The following is an 18747-nucleotide window of genomic DNA, read 5'->3' on the forward strand; positions in this document are numbered from 1 at the left end:
GTTTCAAATCTATTTCATCCAGCCCTGGGGAGATTAAGCCTCTGGGGATCCTATCCATGGGTACTCAGAATTCATAGTAGTCAGCCAGAGGGATTCCTAGAAGGAAGAACATTGTATCCCCCAGTGTCAGCCAGGACTTTGTTCAGAGGGGAAGATGAGGAAATGAGACAGAAGGTTGCTGAAAACACAGATGCTCACATTTCTTCTGCTAGAAACAGGGAATGATTTATTTCTTTTTATCATAAATCACAGGTTTTCCTTCAAGGCTTTGCTTTAGACTTTCAATCAGCACTGATGGCTGTGAAGTATCACGTGCCCAAGCAAATCTAAACTACCTGGTGGAAAAGCCTTCCATTTTTCTCTCTGCCCCATCTGATTGATTTCATGACTACTGGAGAATTTGCTGCTTCACGCATTTAGTTTGTCTTATAAACCAGTCCAAGGCAGCCAATGTCACCCATCAAATTTTGTCTCCATATTCAAATTCAAGCTCCCACTCCCTCTGTCAGCATCACCAATATATCTATGCCTTCTTACCAAATAACCACATCACACCATATGCTGCAGAATTGTTTTGGATTTTCATCAGTTTAGTTTAGAATTCAGCCCTCAGTCTGAGCATAATTCAGCTGGGAGGAGATCAATTATAGAATCACAGAATGGATTTGGTTGGAAGGGGCCCTAAAGCTCATCTCATTCCAACTCCCTGCCATGGGCAAGGAACCTTCACTAAACCAGGATGCTCAGAGCTCCATCCAGCCTCTCCTAGAACACTCCCAGAGAAGTGATTTTTAAAAAGCCTGGTGAGACCCATGAGCCAAAAGCCACATCAGGGACTATGAAAAATAGTGGGAATGAAAACAAGAGGAAACCTCAGCTTTCAACACAGAGGGAGCCAATTTTTGTAAGATCTTGTCAGGAAGGTGTCTCCCATTATTAGAAGTCCAAATAATGATAAGTCATAATTACTCAAAGTCAAGAAACTCAAAGTAACCAAACAAAAATTACTGAACTCTGAAAAAATAAACATTGCATTCATCTTGTCTTCCATTTTGAAATATTCTTTAGGATTTATGCTTCAAAGCTTTCATCTTCAAGCACATGAGAGCATTTTTGAATACAGTATTTTATATCCTTGCACAGTAACCTTAGCAGAGCTTCAAAAGCATCACCGCATATGAAAATCACACAAGGTTAAAATTTAGATAATCCCTATATTTAGAATCACAATTTTACAAAACATTGCTTGCTTTTGGTTTGGTTTTTTTTTACAACCTTACATGACCATCTTTGTGTCTTACAGCCAGCAGAAAAGTTTCCCAGGAAGAAAAACTGAGAGATTTTCTGCCATCTGCATCAGCAAACCACCAGAAAATGGTGTTTTCTGGATTATATTCTGCCTGTGAGTTCACTGTATCATCACTGCAGTTTTGCAAGTCTCAAGCAAAAGGCAGCCAGAAAGGAAATACCCAAGTAAAGCTGATCCAATTCTTGTTCAGCTGCAGAAGTATTCAGAAATCTCTCTCCTTACTCTTTTCATGTGCTATATTTGGTCAGCACACTGAAGATGACTCGCATTATATCCTGCCCCATTCAGGCTCTGTCACACCATTACAGCATTGACAGTTCTCATCTCCATGTTCACTGTGGGTATTTTCTGGAAAGAAGCAGATTCTCCAGTTTGGAAACACCTGCTTTCTCTTCATATCATTTTCCTTCTGCCACATCTTAGTAATGAGCTCTTTTAAGAATTGCCTGGAGAATGGGAACAGGTTGCTAATAGCAAGCAAAAAACAAACAAAAAACCAGAACAAACTCAGAATTGCATCTGTGAAGGAGTTTTTCCCCAGCTGCCTTCTGCTTTGGGTCTTCATCCCATATCCATGGAAGGCAGTGAGGAGACTCCCACTGACTTTGCATCAGAGCCCAAGAGACTTCTGTGGAAGGTATATTGGGAGCATTTTTGGTGATGTTTATGATGCAGAAAAAAAGAAGTGCAGGAGATTGTGACCTTGCAAACCCTGGCCATGGTGAGCAGCCCCTCCTGGGCAAACACCCAGCTCCCATCAGGGCCTTTATTTGCCTAAGTCCCACACACATTAAACATTCATAGCTGGACTGTTATAGACAATTAAGTTTTGTGCCATCCTCTTGTTTTCTAATATTGTCTTGATTTAAATTATGTGTGGAACAAAGGAAATAATATTTTAGGAGAGGAATGAAAGCATAATACAGGCACAAATAAAATTTGGTTACAGATAGAATTAAAGTAGATGGAGTAACTTTTCTTATGCAGAAATACTGCACCTAGGGAGGGTGTTTTGTATAATACTTCATAGCTTGGGATTTGATTTAAAAAGCCTTTTGGACATCCTTAGATCTCAAAATGTAGAGAAAACCAGCAACAGACTTTTTTATATAGATTTAAAGCATTTCCTTCATATAATCCTTGTAAAACTGAGATTTTGGTGAGAAATAATAAGTGCATACAAACGAAGTAGATTCTCTGAAAGAAGCAAAACCCCAAAAAACCCCATCAAATCAAGATCTGGCAAGAAAATGCAAGCAGCATATATTCCACAGTAAGTTTCCTGAAGCAATATTTAGTGCTGGGGCATTTTCTGCCTCTAAGCTAAGAGCAAAAGCAGTGGGTCCCAGCTGGATACACCTGTCTGTCTTGACAAAGCAGCTGAACGTTTCAGCAAGCAGCCAAGGAAGGGGTATGTTCATGTGCTGCTTCATTCCAAGCTCACTGGACAGACTTGTACAGCAACTTGTCAGGGAATGGCTGACATCAGTACTTGTCTCCAAAACTACCCCGTGACACTGTGATTGACTTAAAAGGACACTATCTAGCTGTTAGGAAGCACAATCTGTGCAGGAAACATCACTGTCCATGAAAGCAAGAGGCTGAATAGTGGTAAAATACAGAGAGGGCATTTAATTTATAATTGTGTACGAGTACATACACACAGATGCAAACCTCGGGGTTCATCTTTGGGGTATCCACCAGCTGCCCACTAAAAAGGGCTGCTAAGAAGGACTTGAGAGCAACTGGAGTCCACAAACACCACAAAATTTGTGTAGCATTTGTCTACGTTATGAAGACAATATACTGAGTTTCTCATGAACAAAGGAAGCTCAGAGCTCTTCTACTCCTCTTTCTTTTAAACACTCCTAGTTTCCTTCCTTGAGCCTGTAGACCTGAAGGAATAGCACCTTATGAGTACTGCTCCTTAGCCCTGCCCATGGGCAAGGGAGGCATGGATTAAACACAGCAGAGATCGAGCTAAACGCGCTGTCTGACTCCACAGAAGAGCCTTCTGCTTCCCCCACCCCTGGGATCCTGCTTTAAAAGCAATGTTATGTTTTCAGGTGATATTTAATCAGTTGCCATCCATAAGAAAACACCTCAGCTGACTGCTTTTCTTTTTGTTCTGTTTAACACTGAAGTATGCCTGTAATGAGCATGGAACAAACTCTTCTGTGATACCTGCCTGGGTTTCAAATGCCTGGACGTGCTGCATGTGTGGTAGGTGAAACTTATCAGCCTGCACGTTGCAAATACAAAGGATCAGTCTCACCCTTTATCTGCACTGCAGTTACCATTGCTGTCAGAGCAACTTGGCCCCATATATTTGAAATTAAAGAGTGGATGTAAACCTGCTGCCCTCAAAACCATTTCTGTGTGCTCCAGTGACTTCACTGGGCAGTTTGGCAGCAGAGGACCACATTGAACTCTGAGTTAAAATTCACAGGAGTTATAGTTTAACACTGAAAGGGACAGACTGGCTGTGTAAGGGAACCACAGGAGCAACCAACTTAGGCAGAGGTTTTTTATAAACTCTGATTTCATGATTTAAACTTATTTGGTTTCCTGAGATGGTCTAGAGCTCATAGGCAGTCTATTACTCTGTTTTGGCTGACAAGAGGTAACTTCTAAAGATACATGACCTTGGTTTCTTGCTGTCTTGGAAACATAGTAATAACCCTAGCACACTGGAAGTAATACTTTTTATTAAAGTTCCCTAGCCCATCTGCAGTTATGGCCACGTTATGTGCTATGCCACAGTAATAACTGAAACACATCGACATGAACTTTGCTGGAAATAGCTCTAGCACAGCTTTGAAAGCCATTTTTTCAGGTGAATGAAGTAAAGAGAAACTTTTCATCTCCAGGAACATATGAGCCTTTCTAGTGCACTTCGAAGCTTGGCCAACTGGAAGCAGGAGCTGTAGCAAACTGCTGTGGAGTCTGCTTGGAAGCTGACTCCAGCACAGGAATTGAAAGAAATGAATTTGGCATCTAAAAGGAGATTTTGTGGAGTCAACGCTTTCCAAGCAGAGGACAGAGAGAGATTTGGCAAGGTTGGTGCATACATTATTGACATTTTAATGTCACAAAGGGGTAATCCCAGGTCTAAGTCTGAGCCAGATGAACTTGTCGTGGTCTTGAAGCCCACCCTTCTCAGGTGGAGGGCTGAAGTGATGCTGAAGTGACAGCCTGTGTGGGAAGGGGAGTGTTAGAGACTGTCAGAAAACACACACATGCCAAATAAACACCCCACCCTTTTTGTACTAACCCGTGATTTTCTGCATTCCCTACTACCCACCCACCAAGGACAAAGCTTTTATGTGAATAGTTGTCAGAGAATGAGCATGGGAATGTTGAGAAAGGAAATAATTTATGGCTGCTTTTGGTTGTTCAAACCGAAACACTTTTGTAAAGGAATCATTCCGAAATGGAAATCAATGATGGTTGGCATCATTCTCAGAACATTGCCTTGGGACACTGAAGTGCACAAATGCTTTGCTGATATTTTGGACACAGTGCAGAAGAATTTTCCAAGTGATTTTCCATCTTCCAGGAAAAAAAAATATTGTATTTTCCTATTTGCATTTGGACAATTATTTGTATCTTAAAGCAAGTATCTGCAAAACATTCATGCCTGCAGAATTTTTAAAATTAATAGCAGAGAAGGAAATAACACTGGCAGTCTAGCAGAATTTTATCTGTTGGAATTGGTAAGAACGGGATACTCTGTGTAAAGAAAGTCTTGCTTCCTTATTTGTATAGGGATCAGAACCGTTGTCTTTAGCTTTCTTTTCTCCTGACAATTTGTTCCTGTAATCTCCTTATGTTCCTACATTAAAACCTTAGGCTAAATTGAGAGGTAGCTTAACTGACAATTTAAGCTACACATTAGTAAACACAACAGAAGGCAATGGAACAAGTCACCCCACAAAGAGAGAAAAAGAGTGAACAACAGGAATCTGTGCTGCCTCACCTACTTTCTATTCAGTTTTTAAAATAAAAAAAAATGTGTCCTGCAACACCTTTCTTCCTCCATTTGCAAGTTACATCTGCTCACACAAAGTTCATGATGTACAAAATAGTTTGTACCATGGTTAGATCTGTTCTAGGGAGATAATAAATGGATATCAATCAGTGGCAAGCATGGGAACTGCATGTCTGGAGGTCAGTGAGAGTCTGAGCACGCCCAGGGGAGTGAAGCGGCAAGATTTGAGATGGCCCAAGTGACCTTTTCTGGGGGCACATAGAGCTCCTCAAAATGGCTCAGCATTGGCTGAAAGCATCTTCTCCAAGTGCAAGGTGTGTGGTGTTACAAAAGCCTAACTCCAAAATCACACAGCAGGTAATTCCAGGCCATCCCTTCTTAGAAGTGGAGAAGAGGCAGAAGAGGTCAGGGAACCTCTCAAAGAACATTGCCATCGCTGTTTCTCTGGGAAAAGATCGTGGTCTGTAACCAACACAGCTGATACTGTACTTCAAACCTGCTTGCTGCAAGAAAACCAGGATTGCCTCCCTTGGAGCGAGAGCCATACCACCAAGGTGCTCTGTTCTTCAGGGAGGAAGGGGCTTGGGGAAGGAATAATACTAAATCCTCAAACTAGAACCCCAGCTCCCTAGCTAGGACATTTTCCTTGCTTTTCCCCCTCTTCCTCACGCAATCCAACAGTGTCTCACCCATTGAGTGGAAAATGTGATAAGTTTGATCAGGAAAAGAAAAATTTCTCCCCCAGCTCTATTAAATTCTGTGAGTGACCTGAGAGAAGATGATCTTTGGTCAGCAGCAGAATATATGATTGCAAGCAGACAGTAATTTTATTACACAGCTGCCCAATAGCACTTCTCTGAAATATTTGGAAGTTCAATGGCATAGAGAAAGTCAGCATTTTTTTAAAGCAGTTTAAACCATAAAACAGAGTAGTAACCAGCAGGGGAAAATAAGAAGAGCTGTTCCTTCAGAATTTTTGAGCGATTAGCCTAATTTCCAACCTTTTCTGTACATGATCTATTATTTAATCTCCCACCTTACTTCATAGCAGCAAACAACAATCTAATCTAAACTTCTGTTTTTCCTCCATTATTAGAGCATCACTCTCTAAAAGAATGGATTTTTGCAAAATGCTACTGTAAGAGAGAAGAGAAAGCAGGAGCAGCTCCAAAAAAGCTTCAGATGGCTGTGCCAGTCCTTCTGCTGTGCCATGTCACTGCCGCTGTCAAGAATATTCCTCACCTTGAAAGCCAAATCAAAGAGAATTTTAAAATAAGGAATGAAATTAGAACACTAAGCATGTAGAGATGAGGAAAGTGGGATCTGGTCCAGTACTTACTATATTCTTTCCTGTATTTGTGTTACCATGAAATAAAAATCAGTAAGTGCTCTAACTGCAATTTATGTCAGAGTAAAAAGGAGAGGAACAATCAAGTTTCTACAATTTTTTGACTTTTATCACATAACATGGGCTAACTACTGCGCTTTTTTCCCCGACTTGATCTCTTTGTAAGGTTATCTTAAGGAGTTTCCTCCCCCTTTTTTGAAGAACGGAATACAAAGCATGAATTCTATTTCTAAACAGATTTGCTCAGCAAATTTTTCTGATTTCTGTTCTTATAGTTTCTTTTCATTGTATTAGCACTTTCTTTTCCTGCACAGTTCTTGCTAATATGAACTGGCATTAACATGTTGCTCATTGAACCCATAAGCAAATTGACATGCAGGGTGTTGAATAACTACTAAAGGTCTTGTAAAAATACATTTAGCGGGTGAGAATGTGTTTGAATGAATAATAACCACATCAAAATAGCAAAGGTGATTCTATATTCCTCTTTCTTTCATATCTATTTTTAGATCTCGGTAACTTTCTGAGAAGCTGTGCTTAAAACACTGGTGGGACTACAGAGCAGAAAATCTGGAGTAATTTACTTTCAGTCCTTCTCAAAAATACGCTGCATTTGCTTGTACAGCAGAACAACTCTGGGGACGCTGAAAGGGTGCTGTGAAAATCACTGCCCCGTAAAGTCCTTGCTGGCTGCTGTTTAGAAAAGGAATTTGTGAAGGAATAAAAGCACTTTTTCACCAGGTTACAAAGAAGGAGAGGGAAGAAATAGTTTCCAGTTGCTGGAACTAAAAAAGGCGAGGAAGTGCGAAGCATGCAAAGAGGGAAAACCACAGTACTCCTTTGCAAAAAGGAAGGGATGATGAGTAAAGGCATTCAAGAAAATACTTCTACCCCAGCCACAGGAAAGATTTGTATATAATCAAGTTCTGTTTGCTGCAGAGCAGTTGTCGATGTATTTTCATGCAAGCTGAAGTTGTTTTCTCTGCTTGAGTGGCATAGCAATAACAAATACATTTATTATTCATTAAATGCCTTCAAAATATTTTAATATGCCTCAGCATTTCCAAGGTGTTCAAATCACAGCAGTACAACACCCTGCTCACATAATTTGCTGCCTTAACAACCGAATATTACAGTTTGTAGTTTAAAGTTTCTGAGTGAACATTTTCAGACAGAGTGGAGAATCACTTTAGGTATCTGGAGTCAAACCCTTAAAAAGAAGATTTTCTCTTAAAAATCACACCCCACCCACCCATCCCCCCTCAAAAAAAAAAAGCTGGCATTATACACAACTCAGTTGTCCCATATTTTAAAACAGGATTCATAAAATTCACCAAGCTCAGAGGGTGGCAAATGAGGAAAAGGATGTTTTTAAGGTAAAGGCAGATCAATAGATAGGTGCTGTGCTGTGTGCATGCATTTTGTTGTGTGATTTGGTTTGATTTTTTTTTCTTTTATATGCCCAGAAAAAGAAAACAGGAAAGGATCGAGGAATCAAGATTCAGTCTGGTGGTTTTCTTTGCTTGCTGTTAGGAAGCAAGCCTTCACATTGCTGACTTCACTGGCCACAGGGTCCCAGCCTATATTTGCATGATGGAGAGCTCTGCATAGCATTGCCTGAGTGCCACTGCATGCCAAAGCAGATGGAAGGTGATTTATGGACTTCATTGTTTATGGGGATAAATGAGGAGAGAATTATGCCTAGATCACTGAGTCCCAAATAATTCCTTAAGGTTATCAAGTTTGCACAGCTCTGTCTTATGTTAAGTTTATGCCAGAAAAAAAAAATAATCAAAATAAGGGGAAGTGAAGCACCGAAGCAGAATGCACAGGGAATGTACCAAAGCACATAGTGCTTATTTATCTACAGCTGAACCACATCAACCAGGGAGAAGTTTTATTCCCAGTCACTGCTCAGAGCTTCCAGTGAAACACTTCCAGAATATATTATTGTCACCAAGTCCAGCATTTGGTGAACTTTATCTACAGTTAGAGTCTGGCAACATGTAGGGCATAAGCAAATGAATCTGAAAGCTAAATAGTTTTTCTTCTTAAAAGATTAGCACTTGAAACATCTAACAGCAGTTACCAATGTTGTGTCCTGTGAAATACAAAGAGAGAAATCATTCAGAGACCTTAGAGCAGCCTGTGATACAATGAGCAATATAAATGAGATATTCAGCTCTTTCAGCAGCCTGCAGATGACTGCTGCCACTCTTGAAAAGGGTTCAGAGACACTGGAGACATGATTCTGCATGACTGAAACTGGCAGGAACCTCTACCAAGATGGGAAATAAGGCTAAAAATGAATATGTAAGTCCGTTGGTATTGGTGTTATTTACTACGTCTCCCAAATAAGAATAGGGAACTCCAGGTATCCAGAGGATGTTTCCCAGAGGTCTGGCCTGTGCTGTCTTCCGAGTTCTGACAGTGACAGAACTGCCATTCATGAACTTCAGCACATCCCAGGAGCCAGGGCTGGTTTTGTCATTTGCGAACATCGCTGCAGTCTGAAACTTCAAATGGAGCTTGTTACCACCCTGGCCAAAGACTTATCACAGGGAGTTCTCTTTTTGCTACAAGAACTCTTGCTTTCATACTAATAAAGTCAGGCATTGACAAATTTGCTGTTGTTGAGGGCAAATGCTGCTGAAGGGGTTGTGTGAGGCTGTGGTCTCAGTCAGTGTGGGACAGGATTCACCATTCAGTTCCAAAATGGAAAAGCGCAGTTAAATGCTCTTGAAAACGTCCCGTGCTAGGAAGAAAAGCCTTCCACAATAGATTTCTATCTACTTGGTCCAAGCCCATGGTTCTTTAATGTTTCTGTAAGCAGTAGTGGTTTTGTCCTGCAAGATAAATTCCCATTGATTTGAGTTTCTAATGACTGCTAGGTCAGGCTTGCTATATATTTGCTTAATTAATTTCTCTGACCTTCCTTCCCTTTAATACTTGGGATGACAAACTTCCACTTTAGCAGCTGTGTGGATGTTAATCTGAAGCACCTATGATGTCAAAGACTTTGTATCCATTTACTAAGCAAGTTATTTTGAGCCTTTTTTTAAATAACATGCATGGTCAGCACAGATTCATGATTTGTTTTTTCCAGCTTAATCTCGTATCACTTATCACATGGATTGAAATTAATTCATACCCCTTAACCTACAGGAAAGAGACGGTTACTGTCTCTTGAGATATGAGGAAACCAACTGAATTCCAGGGAGGATTTCAGTTAAATGCATTAATTTTTAAAGTTGAGAAGTTCCTTCCTACTTTAATTAGCAATGCTTCAATTTTCTGCCTCAACATTCAATGACAAAGGTGGAGAAGTGCCATGTCCAGTACAGAGACTGCAATGTACCGGCAATTCCTGGTGCCATCCAGCAAACCAAGCACATACTTTAAACCTGACAGTATTAGCTGGACTTAGGTTAAAAGTCAAAGGCATAGGAGTAAATTGGTTCTTGAATCCTTCCTAGAAACCCCTGTTCTCATTCAAGTCTTAGTTGGTTTGAGCAGGGTGCTGCCAGCACCAAGCTTGTGGGTTCCATCCCCATATGGACCATTTACTCAAGAGCTGGACTCAATAATCCTCATGGGTCCCTTCCACCTCAGAACATTCTGTCAATCTGTGAAGTGTTAAACAAGTTTACAAGAAGTTAGGAACCTAAATGCAGTTATGTATCTTGTCCTCACTGCTTTATTCTCAGGACTGCCCTTAGTACCTATTTAAAGCCAGGCATGTGCTTCAATCCTTGTGTGAAAATTGCATTCAGATAAGTGATCTAAAATTAAAGCATCAGCCCAGCTCTTGTCTATTTGCAAATCAAATTTATTTTGACAACAGGTTAACATACGACACAGATGAGACATGGAGCCTGGAGCAAGATGGGTCGTGTGATTTAAGGCTCTGCAATTAGAAGACAAGGCCCAGAGATGCTGCCTTTCAAATGTGGGTGTTCAAGTTCTGCCAGGACTCTGGTGTCTGCGTGCCTGCCAGTGAGCTGGAGCAGTTGCCATGCTACTTCATGGAAAATTATTTATTAAGTCGGTGATTTATTTAGTCTATTTAAAGTAGGTGGGATAAAACACTGGGCTGGCCATAATGATTATGCTGTTGTTATTTCTTTTTTAATTAATATTGGGCAACCTGTACTGCAGCCAGCTTCAAGACACTTCAGAAGTGCACTCCACATTCTCTGGCTGGAGAGCAAAAGCCTTGGTAGGATAATGTTTTCATTCTAGGACCCTACAGAAAACTCCTTTTCCTAGTATCTTCCTTGCACAGAGAGAAGAGACTCTTGATTTTCCTACCTTATCTTACAGGGAAAATACTCACCTTTTTTCCACCATCTCTGAGATATGAAATATAAGACTCAGCGAAGATGCAGTCCCAGGTCTGAAGTTCCCACAGAGCAGAAACTCAATTCCTGTCTCACCATGCTTCTTTAACTCAATGCAATATTTACCAGGACAGAGCCAGGCGTGGTCCCCCCTCACCCTGCTGACCTGGGATAAATGTTTTGGTTTTTTTCCACCTGTCCATCCCAAACCATTCATCACTCTCCCCTCCCTGCAGTTTGCCAGGGTGGCTGATCCTGTGCTCACTCCCAGACTTGCTCTGGGTTATTGAGGGGGAAGTTAATATTAACACTTTCAAACTCAGGTGAAACCCCACCCAGTTTTGTATCAGAGGCTTGCCATTGGGATAGAGGGAAAGAAATAAAGAAGAGAGCAGCTGGGCACAATGCCCCCAGCTTGGCACGTCTGGCCACCAATCTCTGCTTTCTAGAAGCTGAACTTTACATTAACCACTGGAAAAGACTCTTCCAGCTTGCATGGGAGACAGCAGGCTTTTGGTGCTGATATATTGCAGTTGCCCCTCTGCTGAGGTCAGTGGGACAGAGGCAGGTGACTGTCAGTACCAAGTGATACGCTCTGAACTGTGGAAAACTCTCTGACCCAGAGAAGAGACACGTAGTTGACCACAAGCTCATCCTGGTGCTATGGTATAACATCACGTTGTGTTAGATCCACAACAGAACCGCCTTCAGAAGCTATTTTAATCAATTAAGAACAGTTGGACCCTTTAGCACATGCTTACCATCGTCTACTTATTATGCACTTAAAATGCAATTATAGACAGGAAAATAATGTTCGTTTTCTACTGGCCTCGTTTTCCTTGAGTGAATTAAGTCTGCTTCTCATCTGCATTCACAGTCCCAGCTGCTTCCTGACTGAAGCAGATCCTGTAGGCTTTTTATATCCAGTAGCAATGCAGCAACACCATATGTAAGGTCAGGGTGTGTGGGGGAGCTAGGATGTCTCCTGGCTCCTGAACTATTAGGCTGTTCCAAGTTCCAGTGAGGAATCATTCCCTGGGTGGTGATTTGTGAGGTGGAAAAGAACCTAGATCCAGTTCCCAGGCTATGTTTTTAGGGTCAGAAAAGTGATGTTGCTTCTCAAGCTTAAAAAAAAAAATAACAGAAGGGAAGATAGTTTTTAGAGTCCCTGCCTATAACAGAGCCGGTCTCTGAGGCTGTTAATTATCCAAGACTGGTGGTAAAGTAGAAAAGGTGAATGTCTAGTGAAGGAGTTTTTCTAAACATAAATAAATAGCAAACCATTACACTTTCACTGGAAGAAGAAAAATTTGCAGACAGGGCAATGCTCAAGAGCTCCCAAGCCCACAAATGCTTGTGTTCCCTGAATGTCATTGATGCAAGTCACTTGCTGCCATAATTAGCTTTGTCAGAAACCTGAAATAGAAGGGGGTGGAGAGGAGTCCCTGCAGCAGAAGCTGACAGGGCCCTGTACCAGGCTGGTGTGTAGTGAGGATACCCCCAATTTCTTAAAAGCAGATCTGCTTTCCTTCCTAACCCTGGCATTTACAGTGTCATTTGATGGACAGATAAGCATAGGCTGGCCACATTTCACCAGTAGTCTGCTCCACAGTTTCAAGGTTATATTTATAAGAAACCTGCCAAATGCTTTAATTGGTGTGCACTGCAGCAGGTCACCAAGGGAAAAAAAAAAGAAAAATCAAACAAACCCACCCCAGGGAAGCATTCAGGAAACTACTTCATAGGAGAAGTTGTGACAAGACAACCTATCAGACTTCTGGAAGACTTACTTTAAACTATACCTTCAGTAGATGCCAAAGGAATCATTTGGACATCATTCTTTGTGGTCAAGTGTAGGTTTTTATGCTGCTACTATAATATTTAAACACTTCCTATTAAATATTGCATATCAATAGAACTGGCTCTATCAAATGGCAGATAATTGCTGGCACTTATTTTTCAAAGTCAAAACTCTGCTTGAAGTTCCCTTTGAGAAAATTAGGGTTTTATTAGCTGGCAGAGAAGGGGAAGTGATTCCAAGGGCAATTTGTCTTGGGAATGCAGTGTTCCCATCAGAGCACCCTTTCTGGCAGTAAGGCTTTCCTCAGAGACAAAATTCAGCAGGGTTTCCCAAGGCTGTTTAACTCTCAGACCTGATTTTCTGGAAGGCTTGGAAGATGTTGAGATGGTACCTTCAGACATACAGACCCAGCACTGCACAAACCCCACTGTCTTTCTCACTGCATAGTCAGTAGTGAGTCAGGGCACGGAATAAAAAAGGTTGAGGGGGAAGAGATCTGAAGTTTGTGTTTGTCATACCAGTGCAAAATGTGGGAAATGCCAAGTGTAGGCTGCCAGCCCATACATCCCACTGATTTCACAGAGGTGTCTTGGAAGCACAAAGTTTACCCACTGAGTATCACACCCTCCTCAGCCCTGACCCACCAGATGTCCAAGTAAATGCTGCCCTTGATTTTTGTGCTCATGAGAGACATTTACCACAACCAGGATGACATTAGTGTGTTGGTTAGCCCCAAAGTACTGGGTTAAAGTGAAGCAGTCAGAACTTTCTAGCTGCCCACAATCTGCCTGGTTGAAGTCAATGCAGTTTTTATGAGGCATTTTATTATTAAAATAATTTCTCTAGAAATCAACCCTCCCACTGCCAGTCCAGCATTTACAAAACTAATTTAGTTCAAGGGTGCTCGCAGTCATGTAGATAGAAGCCAGACATTTTTCTCTGCTAGGGGAAAGTCATTCAAAGAGAGGTACCCAGCCATGCACAGGCCATATTTTAGCATGCCCATAAAGAGCTTTTTTCTAGCTGAGTGCTGTATATCTCACTGCTTTCAAATGGTTTGCAGTTGCAGTGTTCCTTCAGCCCAGGAAATGTGCCTGAGGCAGCTCTGCCACACGGGCCCCATTATTTACTCCACGTATCACTCCAGGGTTGCTGACCTTGTTAACACCACATGCATCAGGCTGTGTGTGAGCAGGCTCTCCACCTCCTTCCTGCTCTCCATCTGCTTTAGCCACCAGCCTGTACATGACTTTCCTACTTGAGTCTTGGCATTCTTACAAGAACTCAATTTTATAGCAATCTCGGGCTGCTTTCCATTGCTGGCCCACCTCAGAGCTGTGGGGGCAGGTGGGACAGTGATGTACACGGACAGCGATGCTGGAGGAAATCTCCATTTGCAAAGTTCAGTTTGCAGAGCAGACCAAGAGGAGGCAGAGCCCAGACTTACAGACTGTGGGGCAGTGTTGGAGATTTCTGCTGTTAGAAGAGTTCCCTTGTATCTTTGCTTAACATATTATTCTCAGTTAATAATTAGTTTCAGTAATTCAGAAAAACTGAAAAAGTCATAGGATTTTATTTGCCTTCCTTTGGAAGTGTTAACTCCTAGACTCAGCTAGAATTGAGGTCTGTGCTTTCTTGTTACAGGCAACTTGAACAATCCTGCTCTAAACAGACAACTTGAAACCAAACCTGGCTCCTTGCCTTGTCCTGCCATAGATAATCCCTGGGACTGTGTTCGCTGCCCCTCCACAAACCCCGAGCATCTCACACACCTCTGTGTGCCAGCCTGTACCTACACAGAGGCTTCCACCCTAAAGAGAGTGTCAGGGTTCTTCAGAATAGAGGGAACCATTTTTTCCCAGCCACTGCATCCAGGTAATTCTTTGTGCTAACCTGCAGTGACATGGGAGAAGATCCTGAGGTTCTGTTATTTCTGTGAATCAGAAACACTGCAGAACTGGGCAAAACCAGTTACCCTTGTTTGCCTTCTAAGAGAAGGCCGATGCTGAAGCATGATGGAGTTATAAATCTCCTTCTGCCACTTCGCTCCCCCCCTCCTCAATCAAACCCCTGTTTTAAGAAGTCTGACTGTTGCTGGAACGTGAGCACTAACATCTTCTGAGCACAGCCCTGATGGAACAGCACCAGGCAGAACTGCAGCTGAGCAACTGAAAAGTAAGGGCTGCTTTTGAGCTGTGTCCTGTCCTTCCAGATGCTCCAGTCTCAGCTGCAGCACACTGAACCTGTGGGAGATCTGGAGTCATCCTGTACCATGAGGCTCAGCAGTAGGATCATCTAGAAGACCTTGCAGGGAAAACAGTCCAAGGGGAAAGAAAGAACACAGCTAAAAAAAAAATCAGTTCCAGCTCTGCATTTGCACATATATAAAAATTTGCCTTAGAAAAAGCTAGTTCTGTATTGAGTCATGACTGCAGTCCTGTTAGTTCCTGTCCCAACATAAATCTTCACACAGAAGTACACCAAATGAGGTAGGAAAATACAGTTAATCCTAATGGTGTCATCATGTCGTGCTCCCTGCACAGTTTTAAAGATCACTGGCTGGATGCTCTGTACCGAGCTGCGTGCCTGGCGAGATGGTGCTCAAGGGTAATTGTCTCTCTCTCAGCCCACACAGACATGGGGATGGAATTCCTACATGTTAGATGTATATTTGCTTCTGGCCCAAAGTCTACTGTGCTGCAAAGCACCTCTCCATCACCTGAATTTGCAATTAATTAAACTTCCAAGAGTGTGGGCATAAAATGAGCCTGTGACAATAAAGAAATAGCAGCCATGGACAGGCAGAGACCCACTGGGACACATCTCACCTTATTATTCATAGGATTGAGCTGTTTGAGTTTAGTTTCTTTTCATGCATGAAAAGCTTTTGAGGAATCTCCTTATTGCACTGAATATAAATATATTCAGTAAATATAAAGAGACAGAGTTAAACTAGAAGCAAAAATCAGTGCCTGGTTTTAAAAGTATTAGATCTATATTATTTACAGATACAAATAGAGGTTGAAGCTGAAATTGGATCAGATCTTAAATATCTTCTCATTTCTTAGGGGGACTTTTCAGAGGCAGCCCAAAAGCATTATCAATCCAAGAAATAAGAACATGAAAACCTGTTGCTGGGGCAGCCCAGTGGTCTGAGGGGAGATGCTCATTGGGGACCCTGTGTTAGCCTGGCCACGTTTTGCAGCCCATCCTCCAACACCCACAATTGCTCTATTAGGAAGTCATAGGGAAGACCTCTGGTTCATGGTTTCAGGGTCTGTTTCTGGACCTGTTTTCTGTAATTCCTCCAGCTCAAAAAGCCTGCTGGCACTCTCCACAGACCCCTATGGTAGCAAGTTTGGGAAGTTACTACCTGCTGAATAAAGAAGTCCTGTTTTCAATTACAAGCTGGTTGTCTATTAGTTCATTGAATGCCCCCCACTGTTTACCTGTTTTTAAAAACTGGTAGGTTTTGTTTTTTTTTAATTGTGAGGAAACAATTTTCCCACTCACCTGGTCTATGATTTTTGTGTGGTTCAAACATGATTCCTCAGCCACTTTTTTCCCATCTTCTTCAGACACTTATAAAGTAACTGATCGCCCCTTTGACCATTTTAGTTATCCTGAAGAAAACTCCCCTATGGCAGGTATCTATTCCTCAAACCACAGTGATCCCAGTCCATAAAAACCAAAATAATAAAGGCACCTACAAGGGGGAAAAGAGCACTTAGGTTTGAGACATCTGAGCACATTCAGAAGTCAGTGTGATCCCTTCAAGGGAGAAAAGACCTTCCAAACTGCTGAGTCAGTCCAGGCAAGCCCTCGTGGCTCCCTGTACATTAGGTTCACTTAAAAATGTTCCTTGTGGCTAATGGTGCATTAATAAGGTATTGGCTGTCTGGGACTGTTGGGTGCTGTGCCAAAACCAGTCTTTTATAAATTGAACCTGTACAAAGGTTCTGGCAGTCTGATTCCCAGTGACCCACTGACAAGCTACTGATCTAGCTGAAGCTGTGGAGATGGAATGTAATTGCCCACAATCTTTTTAATCAAGGACTACACTTACAGTAATCTGCTGCAGTGACAGAGAAAACAACATCAGGCTGTAACACACGTCTGGAATCAAAGCTCCTTTCAGTACAGTCTTAATTAAAGAGTGTTTCTGACTACAAGTTTTACAGAAAAGTCAACGAGCTTCCAGCTGAGGAAAGGACCTTTCTTGATGTGGTGAAAAAGCTGCACGTATACTTAGAGTGTGTACATGAGTACACAATCAGAAAAAAAATCTGTGTAGAAACACAGGTAGCACTCAGGCTGTGGGTTATACTTGGGAATATCATCAATACAGATTGGGATGAGAGGGAAGGAGAGAATGAAACGGCATCAGTCACCCCCAAAACCCCAAGCACAAACAAAGCTCTGGCCAAAGCCATCACCAGCATGGATCAGAGCTGCTGCAGGGATGCTGCATTGGAGCCTGGCCTGGAGCACCCCCAGGGCATGGGTGCCTGAGGATTCACCTAAAGGTGATCCAGGGAACATGCCCCAGAAATGACAACCAGGGTAATAATCATTGGGTAGCTTTTCACTACTTGGACAGTCTTCAGTGTCAGGCTGTGCTGGTGATCACTAAATTGGTGCTCTGCCCACCTCCTGCTGCCAAAGCCCAGTCATAAAGAGGCCCATTTTTTCACCATTCTCAGAGATCATTTTTATCTGTTCTCTGTCTTTGATTAAACATAAACTGCATTTTACACCCATCCATCTGGCACTTCTCATAAATACGTTCTATAGCTAAAAGATACTTTAAGTTTACAGGTTTAATTTGTCATCCCTCTGTATAATCACATTATAACAACCTGCCACAGAGGCCTAATTTAACAGGATTTCATAGAATCACAGAATGGTTTGGTTTGGAAGGGACTTTTATAGGTCATCAAGTTCCAAGCACCCTGCAATGAGTTGGGACATCTTTAATCAGATCAAGTTGCTCAGAGCCCTGTTCAACCTTACCTTGAATATTTCCAGAGATGGGGCATCCATTACCCTCTCTGGGTAACTTGTACCAGTGTTTTACCACCCTCATTGTAAAGATTTTCTTCCTTATATCTAATCTAAAAAGACCCTGTTTTAGTTTAAAACCATTACCCCTTACCGTAACACCACAGCTAAAAAGCTGGTCCCCATTTGCACAAGCAGCTCTTTACCAGCCAGCCTTGATGCCAAAAACCAGCCTTGGGCACATTTGATTTACTGCAATAGATGTTGCCCACATGTCCTAGGGAAGGACAAGAGGCAGAGAGCATGAGCAGCTGGGGCTCAGACTCAGGGTCCTGACTGATCCTCACTCATCTCAGCAATGGGCCATTTATCCTTTCACCCAGCCTCACCTGGTGACATGCCAAATTTGGAGGCTGCTATATTTGTTACCTACCTACAGAGCTATAGACTAGAGCTCAATTATCCTTAAATTCTTATCAGGATCCTTCACTCCAGCCAGGGCTGTCATGGAAAATGTAATGCATGTCCTGACTCAAGGTTTTGGTTCATTTGTAATAAAAATCATCTGGCCTCTCTCTGAAGGAAGATGCAATCCATCCCTGCTGGGAGACAGTGGAAAATATAGTTTATGTGGGTGCCAACTGGATCCTCATCAGAAAGAATCTTTGTGCAGTGTTCACGTGCAGAGCTGTACAGAAAGGGGGGTCTGAAAACAGGAAGGTTTTCTGTGCTGTTGAGCTGTTTGGCTGCTCACACTGGTTCCAGATGGTGCTGGAGGCACTCAGTGCCTCTGAAAACAGGCCAACTTTCATTCTCCCAGTTCTTATAGTAGCAAGGGAAAAACTGTTCTCTTGAGAAAAGAAAACAGGGAAAAACTAGTAACGATGTTTCTGCTTCTCCTGTTGGCAAATTATAGCTGAAATTAGATAACATGCTGCAACAATTCTGGCTTTCCAG

General features: G+C 42.1%; 1 protein-coding gene across 8 annotated transcripts in view; it reads left to right on the forward strand.

The window, feature by feature from the left end:
- The window catches only part of CTXND1 (cortexin domain containing 1), a 35340-nt gene that overhangs the window by 4460 nt on the left and 12133 nt on the right, over positions 1 to 18747 (forward strand). For 2 of the 8 annotated variants that reach the window (XR_006017853.1, XR_006017855.1), the window contains exons 2-3: positions 1304 to 4368; positions 6397 to 7690. The exons of 2 other annotated variants lie outside the window; for them this stretch is intronic. The gene's annotated coding sequence lies outside the window, so the exon portion shown is untranslated. Of the gene's footprint in view, positions 1 to 1303; positions 4369 to 6396; positions 7691 to 18747 lie in introns of those variants that run through there. 4 more of the 8 variants (XR_006017854.1, XM_042039028.1, XM_042039029.1 and 1 more) reach the window with 4 other exon arrangements.

The sequence above is a fragment of the Corvus kubaryi genome, unplaced genomic scaffold (assembly GCF_017639235.1).
Source record: "Corvus kubaryi isolate FWS band 111438036 unplaced genomic scaffold, C.kubaryi_AGA036_p1.0 37394, whole genome shotgun sequence".
NCBI lineage: Eukaryota > Metazoa > Chordata > Aves > Passeriformes > Corvidae > Corvus > Corvus kubaryi.